General features: G+C 43.8%; 2 pseudogenes; one reads left to right on the forward strand and one right to left on the reverse strand.

The window, feature by feature from the left end:
- Nucleotides 1-11,125, reverse strand: part of LOC102241762 — a 75,549-nt pseudogene extending 64,424 nt beyond the window's left edge.
- A 3,775-nt stretch (nt 11,126-14,900) lies between these two features.
- Nucleotides 14,901-15,618, forward strand: LOC102242074 (annotated as a pseudogene).
- The last annotated feature ends 1,326 nt before the right edge of the window (nt 15,619-16,944 follow it).

The raw sequence follows: 16,944 nt of genomic DNA on the forward strand, positions 1-16,944 counted from the left end.
TTTAGCTTCTATAATTGCAACATAGTTGCTTAGAGTGCAGCTCAGAGCTGGGCTGCTGCAGGCCGGGAACCTTGGCTTCCTCCATCGCGGGGGCAACCAAGCCTCCTGTTTGCTTCAGCTGCCTGGCTGCCGGCTGCCATCTTGGTTGGCAGTTAATTTGCATATTGCCCTCATTAGCCAATGGGAAGCGTGTAGGAGGTATAGTTAATTACCATGTTTGTCTATTATTAGAAAGGATGTCTAAAAAGCTGTGTCTGCACTGTGATAACACTCAATAAAAAGGTAAACATTATTTTAGTCAGTTTTTTTTCCTTTTTAAAAAATTTATATTTATTGTTCAAAGTATCATAGATGTCTTCCTTTCTCCTCCTTTGACTCTTCCACCCTGCACCCACCACCTCCAGTCCTACAGCACTATTGCCTGTGTCCATGGGTTATGCATATATATGCATATAAGTTCCTTGGTTAATCTCTTCCTGTGGGAAGAAATGCTTTGTAAGTTTATAATTTTCAATTATTAATTTTTTATTTTTCTAAGTGATCTAACTAAATTTTAGTCAACATAAAGCCATTGTAAAAAAAATAAAGAAAATTTTATTTAATAGTTTCTTCTGTTACCCCTACAGAATCACAATTCTACTGTAAATAAAAGAGGCCAAAGCACTCTTTGGGGTATCTGTGTACTAAGCTTTATTCTCATGTAAGGACATGTTGGTAGAGCGTTTTAACCTCGGTTATGCTCCCACTTTAATATAAAGTCAGATTTCTGAACATAGTTGCTTGGGTAGACAAGAAGCCCACCCATGGCAAATCTCACTGTGAAGCCTGATTCGCCAGTGTATTCTAGGTGAGCTGCGCTTAGGGCCGCCATTGCTTTCGGAAGTTGCTGTCAATGAGCCAACCTACATAGGGGTGGAAAATGCAGTTGCTCCATTTACATGCCTCCAAGCACTGCTTGTTTGGGAGTTGCCTCTAAGGAAGAGAGCAGTGAGAATTGAAATGGCATTCCCGAGTTGTCCACATGAAAACCTGGGTGTGCACTCTTTCAGAATGTTGTGTCCTTGGCAAGCAGACTGTTTCGCCATGATGGGCTTCCATATCCAGATGAGGGCATAAGGAATGACTGAGATATCCCTGTTACCGTTTCCTAAATCGATATCTTCTTGAAAAAATTATTAAACCATTCTGGCTAGTGAAGCCCCCTGGAAAGAAGGTAAGATATAGCAGGTTAGCCTCACCACGTTAACCCAAACAGACAAGCCTACCTGTGTGGTGTGCGCTTCCGTTTGTACGCGGCAAGTGCTACCTCCAGGTTTTCTTCTTTGCTGAGGGAAACCTGGGGTGGGATGTGCCCTCTGCCCACACAATCTCACTCGCTTTCCAGAGGGAGCGGTGGTGGGACAAGGCTTCTATACCTTTGATGGCAAATGCTTGTTCAGGGTTGAGTTTACTTTCCTGGTAGTCTTTACATTGTGACTGTATTCCAATGAGAAATGTTACTTCCAGCATTGTACTCAGGTTAACAGTAGAAGGGACAAATATCCTTCATTTTCAGGGACTCACTGATGTGTTTTAGAGACTTTTCAGCAAGACTTCACAATAAAATTTGAATTTCCTCCAAGCTTATAAGGATGCAAACTGAATTAGAGATTCATCAATAAATTAAGCATAAAAACTGCAGACACTTGCCATAGAATCTATTGTGCTCTTTTAACACTTGTTTCCCTTAAGGAAACCCATTTTGTAAGTCCTACAGAAATTAGGAATCTTTTAGATGATTCTTGTTTTAATAAACTTGAATATTATGATTTTTCCTTTTAACAATTAAGACTTCCTATCAATGAATGTGATTGCACCCCTGTGATGAGAAGACCCAGTGGTCTCCATTAGAATGTCCTAGAACTCTTTTCTCTACTTTTCACTCAGGAGCATGGAGATTGCTTTAATGCCTACAAAGAAGAGTTTTGTGCAGTGCATGGCTGTAATAGCTGCTTATTTAAGAAATAAATAAAATTTAATTATTTTGGCTTAAGGAAAAAATTTCTACTATAGTCTCTCTTTTAATGTTTACCTTCTTATTTGTAATGTATTTATGCTAACCTAAGAATAATTGGGAGTTGTACTGAATTTTATATTGACTTAAACATATATTTCTTTGAAAAAAAAATAGGTACTGTGGTACTCTAAAGATTCAATGGTCAGAGCCTAGTATCAATTCAGTTCTTCAAACAGATCTCATAAACAATGAAATTCTTTATTTCCTTTAAAAATGAACTCAGGATAGGATACAACTTATTCCATAATAGGATAAAGACCTCACAAATCTAAATTTTCCCATATTTGTGGGGAAATGCCCTATAAGTTTAAATATAACATATCGCAGCTCTTTTGTTCCTGTTAATAATATGTGAACAGATTTGGGAACATTTAAGTCTATCCACATAAAAATTAAAATAATGTTATGGACAAAGTCCCTGAACTGGGTAGTTTCTATCCTCAGATAGTTGTGTGTGTGCGTGAGTGTGCGCGTGAGTGTGCGTGAGTGTGCGTGAGTGTGCGTGAGTGTGTGTGAAATAGAGACAGAGAAAGACAGAAAGACAGAGAAAGAGTGAGATGGACATGGAGACGGGGGCAAAGACAGAAATGGAGGAAAAGCAAGAGACAAAAAGTGAGAATTCTGCAGAATCAGGTCAGAGATACTGCACCTGGGACACGTTATTCACGCTCTTCGGCCGGGACTTCCGGGGATGCATGTGTACAAGGTGGGCCTCTGAAACCAGTTCAACCTGGTTTTATTTGATGGTTGCACACAAGATTCCACAAACTCCTTAATGCATTGTGCAATCTAATTACAGCTTGGTCTCCAGAGGGAAATATATTACCCTATCACCTCCAGCTACTTCTTGATTATTATTTTCTGTAGCTACTGCAGCACTGGGTTACAGCCCGGCTTCCTTCATTCCAGTCCCCTCTGTGTTTGACACCGAGTATTGCCGAAGGTTTGATCACACGGCATTTAATATTGATGATGGAGTCTGGCAAATGGGATGTAACACTTATGCTCTGCTGTTGTGAACACACTCACCACATGCACTCACAATAATGCCCTTGGTTGTTAGTGTATTAAAATTTCAAGAAAGGATTCACATTTAAAACTCACTGGGTTTACAAACATATGATGACTGTAGAAAAATAAACACTCAGCATCTAATTTTTTCTGAAACATTTTTCAGATAAAATATAATTATCCAAAAGTATTTTTTCAACTGTGACTGTGTTCTCTACTGAGCACTTCTTGGAATTTTTTGACGGATCCTCTGTGCCTCCCGGCAGACATTGGTTGATGCTGAGCTGGGTTCTGTCGAAGGAAACGATGTGGATGCCTGGGCCGGCGAGGGACCAGGTCTAAGCTAAGATATCAATGCAGAGAAAATACCCTGGAACTCCTGCCACTCCTGCCCTCTTTATGGATCACTGTGCCCTTTTTGTAGCTCTGTCTCTGTTTCTGGATTTTTCTTTTCTTTTTACGATGCCTCCTTGTATAAACCCCAACACACTTCCAGGGCATTGCAGACTGGCCTCTGTGCAGCCAGCTCTGTCTCTGTTTCTGGATTTTTCTTTTCTTTTACGATGCCTCCCTGTATAAACCCCAACACACACTTCCAGGGCATTGCAGACTGGCCTCTGTGCAGAACACAGACTCACTAAGTCAAGGTCCTGGGTGTTTGTGGACGCTGCCCCTGCACCTGTTGCCTCTGCCCTCGGAGCCCGCTCCAGCGGTGGCTCAGCACTTGGGAAGGCTAATCTTTCTGCTGAGGAAACACAAAATTGCTGCAGAGAATGGATCCTTTGACCGCGGAGTAACAAGGCCTGAGAGGAGCACAGTGGACCTGTGTGCCCCCGCCACCTGCAGACCGCCACCTGCTCCCGCTCCGTGACTGTGGACTCGGCTGGGGTCATGGGCCAGAGGGACTTCCTGGTTTCCAAGGTTTCCAATTACTCGAGGGTATCTTTATCAGAAAGCTACTGTTTTCCTTTTTAAATTAAATGTGCTACCTTTATTTTTTAACAGTCGGTGATCAATTTGCGCTTTTGTGGGAGGCTTTTAAAAACATTTTTAGTTAAAGACATAAAAGTAAATGTTGTCAGAGGGGACGGGGTTAGAGGGCTGGGTGGAAAAGGTGAAGGCATTAGGAAGCACAAATTGGTAGTTACAGAATAGACAGGGAGATGCAAATTACAGTGTAGGAAATGCAGTCAATAATATCGTAACCACTGCGCGAGAGGCCAGGTGGGTCCCTGTATCATCGGGGCCACTCTGTAAAGTACATGATTGTCTAACCACTTACTGCACGTCTGAAAGTAATGCAGAATAATATCGAATGGGACTGCAATGGATAAATAAAATCAATTCATATATATTTTAAAAAACTACATGTAGACAACTTTAATAGACCCTGGGTACAATATTTATCCATTTGGGTAAGATTTTTAAAAATGAATCCCAATAGTGCAAAACTAAAACTTGAAAGTGCCCCTCGCTATACTGACAGATTCGGCTCTGACTCCAATTGCACAAGATTTGTTGCACTTGACCAGAGTCGGAATCCCTGCCCTAACCAAATGGAAAGCATTTGATAGTCGCTATGAGGCATTTTTTAATTCACTTTTGAAAAAACCCTTTGATCAAAAAATTGGAATTTCTGTATTAATCTTTTTGAACTGCATATGGAGTTCAGGGATCAAACTTATTTTTACTATTTTTCCAGACAAAACTTTAAGAAGGGGGTGTATTATTCACAGGTTAAGTTCTCGAGAATGCTTTCTGAAGATTCTTAAAATAATTTTTCATGAACTGAAATTTTGTTGCATTTCTAATTGGAGATAGGAAGAACAGTTAATATAGGCACATGAAAAAGAAGCCGCCAGGGAAAGAAAACAGAATAAAATCGTAGAGGTACAAAGTTGATTCACTCTCATAAGACAGATGAGATCCAAGTGAGGTTGACTATCAATTGAGGCAATTGTCCATTCTAGTGAAAAGAAGAGGGACTTTTTGAAGACCTGCTGTCTTCTGCTTAAGGAATCCACCTATACTCCACGTTGGATGAGATGAATGCCCTGCTCAGTATGACTTGGATTTAGAGAATTCTAGAGGGCCCTGGGGGTGTGGCTCAGTTGGTTGGGTATTATCCTGTGCATGGAAAGGTCCTGGGTTCGATCCCAGGTAGGGGTGGTGCAGGAGGCAGCCCATGTTTCTCTCTCCCTCTCCCTGTCACTCACTCTTTCTCTAAAAATCAATAAAAATATTTTTTAAAAAGAATTTTGGAGGCCACACCAGTTTAGCTTTCTCCCTGAACAATATTGAAGACTGCTTTATCTTGTTCTATGCACAGATTGTTTTAGTTTCACAAAAGTACTTTCAACCTCATAAGTGTAGGCATGTAAAGAAGTCCTTTCCCCTCTTAAAGACTTTTGCTGACATTTGGTTTCATTGTGTGCATTAAAGCTGTTACAACACAACCACCCAATGGAAACAAAAATGCAGTGAGGGACCTCTTATTCACAAGCCTGTTTTCTTCTAATCAAAGACACCTGTTTTGTTTTTTGGGGGTTTTTTTTTGAAGCTCTGACTCCAAGTGATTCAGAGTAATTTTTTTTTCTTTTCCTTCTTCCTTTTTTTTTTTTTTTTTTTTTATAGAGGGCTTTCCTTTTCTCTAAATGGTACCATCAAAATGCATTGGTCCCCTCTACCCCCAAACCAAAGAAGTAAACATCATTCATGTAGGGAGAGTACAGGTTAAGCAATTCACAGAAGCACCCAAACACTTACTGGCACAAAGTCTGCAACATGCGCTATTTTGTTAAATTTTAACAGTGTTTTCTCAAATCTTCAAAGCTCGCCTTGATGGTTTGCTGAAGTAATTGAGCGACTCTGGAGCTGTTTCACACAGGACATCTTATCTTCCTTTCATTCCGGGGCCGGGCTTCTTTCCTGTCCCCATGGAGCCCGGCACACACTTAGAAGCTCTCCTGCACGAGCCGCTTCTAACTTTCACAGAGCCCGTAGCACAATTTGAATACGAAAGAGATACTGAATAGAAAGCTTTAATCTCTTGTCTGTTATGCTTCTTTCTTGCCTCTTCATCTCCTCCCCTTCCAAGGGCTTCTCTGTGCGGAAAGCGAGCACTTTCCCTTGAAAGTGAAGTGTTGGCTCAGAATGCTTTTGCTGGGCTGCGAGGGCAGCGGCTCCTGCAAATCTCTCCAAAGTGGGGCTACTTTGTGCCGCGCTGCCTGGCTTGTGCGTCTTTGCAGGTGAAAATTAGTCAGGAGCTTGAGTAACGGGAATCATTCCTCGCAGCGGACGGGTATCAGGTGCGCCTCCACCGCCGCTGCTGCGGGGCTGCTCCTCCGATACCGCGCCCTCCGCTAGCCGAGCCTTTGAAAGGCTGTTCTGTTCCCCGGGCCTCGTCAATTGCTTGCCAGGAAATGAGCCCCCTTTGTGAGATTAATTAATAGCAGGAGCGATCGCCAGAGCCGATCGCCACGCAACGCAGCTGTAATTGCTACTTTGTGGAGAGGAAAGAAAAAAGTTTAAGAAGAGGGTTTAAGGGAAGTTCTTTGAACTCGAGGTCTCAGTGCACGGGATTAAGGCAAGAAGCAAGGAGGCCTTTGAAGTTTCTAAGAGGTTTGGAAGGGAAAAAAGTTGGGTGGCAAATGGGAGCTGGCAGCATCAAAAGCGCTCCCACCGCCCCTCACCTGCTTGGCGGCCAGCGGGGACCGCGGGCCAGCGGGGACCAGCGCTGCGGGCCACTGAGGCTGCAGCCCGCGCTGCCGGTGCCACGCGTGGGCCTCGCGGCGCAGCAAAATACATCCTGCGGGCTGCGCTGAGCAGCGGCCAGGACGGGCGCGCCCTTGCGAAGGAAGGCGCTGCTTCCTCTCCCCTGGCCTGCCCCTTCTCACATCTTCAAAGACATTTAGAAAAGTTTCTCTGCTTATCGCTTAGCAATGATGTCTTGATAAGAGGAAGAAGGGATGAGATTATTGCAGAAATCATATTCATATCCTGTCTGGAAATCATAAGCGTAGCTCATCTCTTCTCAACAGAGGCAATAACGCCCCCAAGAGGGTGAAATTAATTTTGGGAGGTGGGATTTGGGGGGGAAGAATCACAGATATTATCATGGTTTAGGGCCCAGCGGTTCTCAACCTGTGGGTCGCGAACAATGAAAATACATCCTGCATATCAGATATTTACATTACGATTCATAACAGTAGCAAAATTACAGTTATAAAGTAGCAACGAAAATAATTTTATGGTTGGGGGTCACCACAACATGAGGAACTGTATTAAAGGGTCGCGGCATTAGGAAGGTTGAGAACCACTGGTTAGGCGCTTCAAAGGGCCACAGCGCATCAACGGATATATAAGGTATTTTTGCTAATAATATTTCATGGGGAGGGGGCGATTAGAAATAAAATACTTAAAAAGACTCCTATGGGACATCATTAAAAAAAATCAAACCCCCCCAAACATGAGAATCAGTGGTGCATGCAAATTTCTAAAAAGCTGCAAGAGGTTCATTTTTTAATGAATTGTATGTTAACCAGAAGTTAACTCAATAATTTGTATTTCATATTTTGATTTTGTGTGGATCAGGTCTTATCTTAAATATTTTTATACTTCCAAGTCTCATATTAAATATCTTTATTATTTTATCAAACTTGTCAGACTGATTATCTTATCCCTTCAAACTTTATATACTTTTTTCTAAGCAAATATGGTCAGGTACTAAATTCAAATGATAAGCAATATTTTAGTAAAACAATAAAAATTATATTAACACTTATTAGCTGGTAGAATAGTTTTAGATCTCTTAATAATTTAAATTTAAGGGCTTTGTTTTAATTTTTAACTCAAAACTCAACTTCAAAGATAAATACATAAAATTTTAATGTAACCAAATATGCAAATATATAGGAATATGCTTTAATAATGAGAACATTTTGAGTTCTTATATTTTTATCTATAGGACTGCTGTATTTTTCTCCTATTACAATGACAAGAAATGTTTGAAAATCAAGGACCAAACCCAATCTGGGCTGAATAAGCCCGAAACTCTTGCAGGCCCGCCCGGAAGCCAGACACCGTGTTTCTGAGCACCATCGCCCTTCAGGTGTTTAGACTTTGCTGACCTTGAGAAGGAGTTCTGGAGTCTTTCCCTTCAGCAAAGTGTAGATACACAGCAATGTGCACTGGGGCCACAGCGTCTTTCCCATGTCTTTGGTCTGTTGTGTTTGGACAGATAATCAGCAGTGTGACAGTCCAGCAAAGTGCAGCAGTGACATTTCAGAGCTTCCTTTTCATTGACATCCAATACCAGTTCATGCTGCACAAGCAGGTCGGCCCAGCCTGGCCCTTAGCCCACAGTGAGCAATCAATAGCCGTGTTGACTGACCACACCGGAGCACCCAACGCATCAACCCACTGACTGCACAGCCTCATTACAGAACCATCTGGAGGGACCTGCCATTTTGAAAGCTTAACAAATATCTTTAATATGATGAGCGACTGGATAAAGTCGCTAGTCATTGTGAGTCCATTGCCAGAATTCCCCATCCCCATCCTTCCAAACTTGCAGGAGCACATGTCTGTTCCCAATGAAAGCCCATGTCTAATGGCCGACTTCACTCAGAGCGACTGTTCAACTCTGTGCACTACAGAAACGATGCACATATAGAAATGTGTACGATACAAATGACAAAATCTATTCTTTCCAATATCGCCTATGCTTCCGTGTACTGGCTGTCAAGAAGTCTATATAATTACACTCATTAAGAAAAACAGACAGATTCAATTCCCTTCCTGCTGCCAATAGTTTTCTCTTTTATTATATCAAATATCTTGGCTCATGCCCCGTATGTTAAAGTTTACCACTCCTTGAGGCTTGCAAGGGCAACAGTTTGTAGCTACCTGGAGGATTATAATTGTGTGCACACATCAATTATGGATTGGATTCAGCGTTTTCAGATAACTTCCCAAATCACAAAGAGCACGGTGGTCTCCAGGCACTTCCAGGCCCGTCTGATTACAGGTGTAGTCCAACCGCCTCGTTAGTCCTCGGTGATGAGGGCTTCCTCCCCCTGCCGGCTCTCGGAGGGGCACTGACCACTGCTTTTCACTAACAATTCCTTCCCAATCCCCAGAGATGCCTTAATGAGCCCCTTGGACATGGCCAAAGGCAATCTTGTTCTCTGGGCCAGTGAGGTGAAAAGCCAAAGCTTTACCTACCAGGCAAGCAATAATTAATAAGGTGTCTCTGATTCATCTCAGTTCATTAACAAAGTTACAGGTTTGATGGCCTCAAGGAGCACAGTGTTAGGCTGTCACTTCATTTACAAGCATTGAATGAAACATGCGTGCCAAGGTACGTTAAAAAAATTAACTTACAACAAAAATAAATGGATGTGGAATACTAATTGGGAGGGAGAAACTGACAGATACTGCAAAAGATTGATTTTAGGGAAAGCTGAGAAATCTGTTTTCTGTTTATTTTAAGGACAGGAAATGAATACTGATTAGAAATGTATAGGCAGATGCGTGTGCAGCATTTGGTAATGCTTTTGCTGGATATTTGATTTGTCTGTTTTACTCAGATTTTAGATTGGATGCCAGCTATCGGAGTTAGTTTTTGGTCTAATAGTTAATTGGACTTTCTTGGATACAATGCTCCTCACTTACAAGCCTTTGCCTTGCCTCCCCGTGGAAAAGCAATTCAAGTCCAAAAGTCACTTTTCCGCAGCGAGAAATGCCTACTTTATATGAGCAAACGGGGCCTAGGTGAGGTGGTCACATTTATTTTGGCCTATTTTTTCCCCTCAGAAACTGCTGTCAACTTAAGAAATATTACCCATTTGGTAATATTTATAACATTTCCCTCTAATCTGGGATAAAAGCAGAAATAAAACAAAGCCATATTCCTAAATAGGAAATATTCGTTTAGCATGAATGTATTGGAATGAAGCGATCAGAGAAAGGGAGGTGGGACCACTCTGGGGCACATGCTGGCCCATACCACTGCCCTCCCCTGCAGGTTGCGGCAGGTGCCGCTCATTTGCATTTGTTGTGCTACAGTCTTGCTGGGGGCCTGTCCGCACAGTGAAGGTGATGATGGAAGGCAGCTAGGAGCTTGCATAAAGGCCATGGCGAGTCCGAGGCTTCCCTCGGCTGCTCCGCTGGGCCCACTGGCTGAGAGCTTCTGTGAGGAGATCTAGATGGTGCACACTGCACTCCTGGAACTGCTGGAGTGGATATGGGCTGGACTCAAAGGATCCCAACCCTTCCTGGAGTTTGGGAAACGCTGCAGTGAGCTTGCAGTGACATCTAAAGGCAGACTCTCTGACTTGTGCTGCACTTCTTAACAGCTTGCTCCTTCCTGCAAATGCTCTAAGCATCTCTTCTGACAAATTTCTCTTAAAATCTGCACAAGGCAATTTCACCTCAATTCTTTGCTTTGCTCAGTGTACTGTCTTTGGGATGGGGATTTTCTTGCCATCTGGGAGGCCTCTCCTGTGTTCCATATCCCATCACTGAGACACTGCTACAGGGCCTTCTCTGCACATTAGAGCCGGAACAATTCTTCGGCCACATGTCTTGAGGTCAAACCAGGCTTAAGCACATAAGCTACACCTCAGGTAAGAGCACCCCCTGCCATCATGCTAAGATCCAGCCTAAGGCACTCGCCTCTGCGTAGTCTTCCTCTCCTAGGTCCCCAGGCCTAACAGGATGGTCATTGGCTGTATGCGCGTCCACTGAAGGGCAGACACTGCCCAGCCACATGCTGCTCTTGGGACCTGGGTATGGCTCCCTTACCAATCTGGACGAGGAAATGTGCGTTTTCACTAGTAATGGTGGATGCTCACAGGTGAAGTCTGTGCTTTCCTTTGGCTTTAAATAAAATGGCCTTTGTTGCTGGTGTTTGCTTTAGCCGATCAGGTAGCCTTATGTCCTCTTCTCCAGCATTAACCGCAGAGATTTCACCTTTACCGTCATGCAAGGGGCTGCCTTCATGCCACCAGCTTCGAAGCCTCCTGCTGTGGACAATTCAGCAACCTCCTCTGTCATGTCGAAGGTGACCCTGAGTCGGTGAATGTAACACGCTGCACACTTCGGCTCCCCGCTCCGGTTCTCACACAGTCTGTGTGTCTCACTGTGGCTGTGGACAAGGAGAACTCAAGGCGCCAGGCAACAGGTGTGTGCACGCAGGTGAGGCCGGCGATGTAAGAGCCTCGGTGTGTTTCCTTAGCCCCACTGCAGGGTGGAGTCTTTCTTTTCCTTTCTTTCCTTTCTAATGGCCTTGATAACAGACTCATGAGGGTGAGTGGAATGGTTGGAAGGTAATAACTGGATGGTAAAGGTCCTTGCCTTCATCTGCCACCGTGCCCCTGGCAGTGATCCTGGCTTTGGGACTAAAATGTCCTAAGGATGTATTCCTGTGGCAAACACATGTGCTCTTGTGCACTCACAAGCCTTTTACCAGCCTTTGAACTGCATGATTTGTATTTAAATGTTGCTGCTGACCAAGTAAATCCCTTTGGATGAAGTGACAGCATCTTTTCAGCACCCATAGCTGGTGACAGCTGGCGGGGAGACCATGAAAGACTGCACAGTGATCCTTACCAGCCCTCGTCCAGCCCAGGGCCAGCCACCAGCTGAGCACTTCCCAGTGCGCCTTCAGGCACCGGCCAGCCACAGGGGCTCACCGCCAGTGCGGAAAGGTCCAATAGATATTTGTAGAAAGAAGGTATCTGTGCTTCTGGCCTGCCCACGCCTTTAATTAGGTACATATTTATTGGATGTGCACATGGAACCTTTTCATTAATTCTGGTGTGACCCTTTATTAATACTGCATGAACCATATTTTGGCATCTGAAACGCAGTGGAAACGCAGCTCTGAAAGCAATAGTTGCCGATAACCTTTGAAAGAACAGCTCAGAGGGCCAGATGCGTGCAGTTCCTTCTTTGGTGACGTTTCCTTGTGAACATCTAACTTGTAATACGTTCTGTTGTTTGGATGAAAATTAAAAGGTGTCCTTTTGGGGGAAGGAGTGCCCTCTGGCCGATGGCCATCGTTAGAGTAAGTAACGAGGAAGGGGAACATCCCACAGTGAGAAACCATATTTGGAATTAATATGGCATTAGCAGTAGGATGGCCCTCAGGTGGAATTATTTAGTTTCAAATAGCTACCTAACCAAAGGCTCTGTCTATATTTGCTGAAAAAGCAAAATTAAATCATACTTTCAGGGGAACAAAAGATATTAACCATTTGAGAGCAACCTGTATGTTAGGTTTTCTTCATAATGTTAGATCCCTAACATACATAATCATCTTTCTAGATATTAAATATTTACTCACTTATGAAACAAAAATAACCTGCAAATTAATATACCTCTTCTGAAGATCCACACTGACATAGCGCCCGTTTTATTTGTTACCACTTTTATCTACGATTGCCTTAATCATGTGAAAAATGAAGAGAAATTTGAGAGACTATTTTCATTTGTGTCTACCTGTCGATACTTCTTGAGATTGGGAGCTGCGGGAGGGGAAGACTGTTTAGTTGTGTCCCGTGTGCATGCGCAGCCCTGACAGGCTCACACTCAGTTGGAGGGACGACTGTGGTCAGCCGGGCCCCTAGCAGCCACGGAGACAAGCCCTTGGAGCTGGAGCCTGAATACAGCAGAGGCCACCGCTAACATCCTGGCAACTTCCCAAATAAAGAGAAAAAACATGTGCATACATGTAGACGTGTGTGAGGGTGTGTGAATGTGTGTGTGCATTCATGTAGACATGTGTGAGGGTGTGTGACTGTATGTGTGCATAATTTTCCTTTTGCGTTTTCAGTGTTTCTTAAATTGACAGAATTTTACTATTAGATGAATGTGACATTGTGAGAATATTTTAAGATATTTGAGAACTATATTTTATACTATGATTCAGTTTTACACAAACTGTGGCACTTGAAAATTTACTAAGTTAAAAATGAGAAAATTAATATACAAATAAAAGAAAACAGTCATCTTATTTATCTTATATTTTGGATTTCTTAACAATGTATTAGCAGCAAAACTAATTCTGTGCCTTTTAATGAAAGAGAATTACACACTTTAGAGTTTTAACATCTTCATTTCCATGTTTGTCATTATAGCATTCCATGTGTCCTTACATCTGTACCCCTGAGTGGAGGGAGGGGGTGCTGCAGCGTGCGGGGAGAGGGTTGGAGATTTTTACAATTACAAATGTTATTGCTAATCTCCCAAAATAGACCATTTGCAAACATCAAATGATGCCTTTTCCTGGAATATGAGAACAATTGCTAAACTCAATACTCCTAGTGTACTACAAAGATGCTAAATAAGCGATTGAAATAATAAAAAAATGCTCCTATAATCAATTAAAAGCAAGCAATCTGCTAATAGTAAAATTGAAATCTGTGAAATCTGAGTTGTTGCATTGCTGTTTAAAGCCAAAATGCACATGGGCTTTCAAATATTCAAGTACTTTCACTGTGTGTGTGTGTGTGTGTGTGTGTGTGTGTGTGTGTGTATGCCTGATGAATTATTAATACAGGACTTGTACTGGGCTCACCAGCTACTCCTGAATCCCTATTAGTAAGTCACAATTTGATGTGTCATAATGAAGGGTGAAGGAGTGTCTAATAAGGCTATAATCTATCTATTGGTGAGCACATATTGATATCTGTTTCCTGACTGTTCTTGCATTGGGTAAATTATTTAAAATGGGCTTTGTGTTCTTATGTAAAAAGTTGCTTGTTTTTTGTTTTAGTTGTTGTTAGGGGCATGCATGCATGTCTGCATGTGTATGCTTTCATGGGCTATTTGTGTGCCATAATTCTTCTGGTGCTTCTTTATACCACATATTCAAATTCGAATATACACATACATATATGTACCACATACCTGTATGTGTGGTGTCTGTTTACATTTTCGGTCATGTAGTCATTAAGCACACAACGTAGACTTAAAGGATGTCAAAACTGACAGCCTGGCATGATGGATGATGCTGTGCTAGGCTGATTCTTACCAGGTGTGGTGTGATGGGAATTCAAATGCTGTTCAGAGCTCTTATTTGTGTTAGTAAAGTTTTACTTTCTGTCATTTTTTGAGGGAGGCAGGGACTTCTGAACTTATAATCTTAAACCGTTTTATAAAATGTTTTGAATACGTTAAGAAAAAATTTATGGAGGTGTTTCTTCCAAAATGTATATTTGAGGCATTATCCATTTTTATATCATTCATTCTCCAATACACATCCAAGTGATCAACTTATCAGGATAAATATTTTCCAAGATGTACAATTACTGATCCTGCTCTCATTATTCTTCTGGGTATTCAAATGTCCCCACCACCCCTTTACCTGGGCAGAAGTTACCACTGCCTGTCTGTGTCTATGAAAATACCAAGCCGAATTTTTAATGAAAGTTTTATTTAAATATTGTGAGCCAGCCATACGTTTGAAATGATGAGTGCAACATTCTCTGGCCTCCATGCAGACAATGCCTGATATCTAAACTCAGCCTCATATGTCAGGTTGGCCCCTACAGCCAATCAGTGCAGAGAGTGGAGAACGCATGACTGCTTTGAGTTTGTTCCTCCCAAGCTCGTGAGGCTGCCACTCGGCACCTGAGGCATCCCTGAGCAGGAACAACTATGCTGCCACCACAATGAAGTTCGATCGTCTTCCATAATCGAATTCAATATCTTTTGATAAAAAAAGAGCAGTCTTTCCCTTTTGAGCATTTCAAGTAGGAATGACAGCGCTAAGTAGGTGAATTTGTGCTCTGCATCATTCCACAAAACTGACACCCTGTGGGGCGCCCACCATTGGAGATGGGCTGGAAAGCAGGGACCGCAGCCAGCCCCGGGCTGAGCCAGCCCCTATGGGGAAAATCGCGCTGCAGCTCAAAGAACGTCACTAACCTCCGGCCTGTGCGGGAGGACTTCCCGCGGTACCTGGAGCTGAAATGGGGCCACTGTGGTGAGCTTTCAGAGAAGCAGCAATACATTCGGCTGGTGGACAGTGTGGCACTGAAGGGAGGCTGTGGCAGCGCCTCCCTGGTCCAGAAGTGCAAGCTGTGTGCAAGGGAACACTCAGTTGAGATTCTGAGCAGCACCATCAAATCATACAATGTTGAAGACAATGAGAAGTTCAGGACAATAGTAGCGTTTGAGTGCCGGGGCCTGGAACCAGTTGATTTCCAGCCTCAGGCTGGGTTTGCTGCTGAGGGTGTAGAATCGAGGACAATCTTCAGTGACATTATCTGCAGGAGAAGGACTGGACTGACTGTGATGGAAAGGCCCCGGAGTCTGGGGGAATTTATGCAGAACCCGCTTCCTGCACACTTGCCTCCAAGAACTGAGAAGGGACACCCCAACAGCAGAGCCCACTGAGGCTGGTCCCTCATCCCTTGTCTCCTGGCAGCTGTCCAAGCCCTCACAGTATGAATCTGCAGGAGAAGGACTGGACTGACTATGATGGAAAGGCCCAGGAGTCTGGGGGAATTTACGAGGTCACCCACCAGTTTGTGAAGGGCTGAACCCTCTTCCTGCACACTTGCCTCCAAGAACTGAGAAGGGACACCCCAACAGCAGAGCCCACTGAGGCTGGTCCCTCATCCCTTGTCTCCTGGCAGCTGTCCAAGCCCTCACAGTCTGCATGCTGGGCTGTCACAGCTTCCCAAGCCCCACCGATAAAGCCCCTGTGTGTGCTGTACTCATGCACTGAGGTAGAGGCAGGTAGCAGCCACTCCCCCCCACAGATCAGAATCCATATTAGAGATCTTTTACTGTTTCCTGATACATTTTCCACAATATAGAATCTTACACCTGATCGCTTTGCAAACTATGCAGGAGCATACAGCTTCTAAGGGCCCTTTAGCTCATGAGGAGTGGGCACATCAACCCAGAACACCAAAGGTGCCAAGGCCAATGGTATGAAATGCAGCCGAGCCTATAGAATGATACCATGAGCCCAATAATCCTGAGCCCAAACACTGCATTGATTAGCTTGGCTCTAAGTAAATGCAGGCATCTCTGTTAGCTGGTGTCCCTTCATATTCTAAGGATAAAAGGGACGGCAGAGGTCAGCAATCCAGTCCTGGCAAGATTCTGCTCTCAAATTCAGGCCAGGTGGTCGTTAGGTCTCGACTCACCTGCTGTGATGGGGCTATCTCCTCCCACACGGAAGACAGTATGAAAGTTCTTCTATTCAGTCAGCATCTATGCCCCGGGAAGCTCCTGGTCCTGGGTCCCCCCCCGCCCCAGGCAGCCCTGTGGAGGTGTGAAGAGCCCCTACTCAGTGGACAGAGCTGCTTAATGCAGTTAGGTCCACGAGGCATGCTCATGCCTTCCCACCAATGAACCCATTTGGAAAACTTGTTACAAGAGAACTTATTTATCCAGTGTTCTACTGGAGCGAAGAATTCTTTGGAAGTAAAATTAATATCCTCATTTTCTGAACGGCCCACTGGGAATGGGTGTGCCCACTCCCAAGCTGGTGGAGGGCACTAGGAAGGGGGATCCGATCCTCCAATGGAAGGTGAAGGTGGCCGTATCCATGAGGCGAAGAGGTGCCTACCTTGTCCCCTCTCCAGGCTGGCAGCTACTTCTTGTTTCCTCTAAGTGGAATATTCCTGGTCCCCTCTGGGCCTCTTTTTTGTACCTGACAACAGCATTTCTTCAGCCCTCACTCAGCCAGCAGGCCTTCCAGCCCCCTATCCACTGGGTCCAGTCCACTGCCCAGCCTGAAAGCAAACAAGTAGAAGTAACAGGCTGGGTAAGCAGCCTTTCTAGTTTTCAGTCTCTACTGGTATTCCAGTCAGTGTGTTAAGCTCATAAAGACTGTTAACGAAAAACAAAAAAAA

Source organism: Myotis brandtii, unplaced genomic scaffold, assembly GCF_000412655.1.
Source record: "Myotis brandtii unplaced genomic scaffold, ASM41265v1 scaffold415, whole genome shotgun sequence".
NCBI lineage: Eukaryota > Metazoa > Chordata > Mammalia > Chiroptera > Vespertilionidae > Myotis > Myotis brandtii.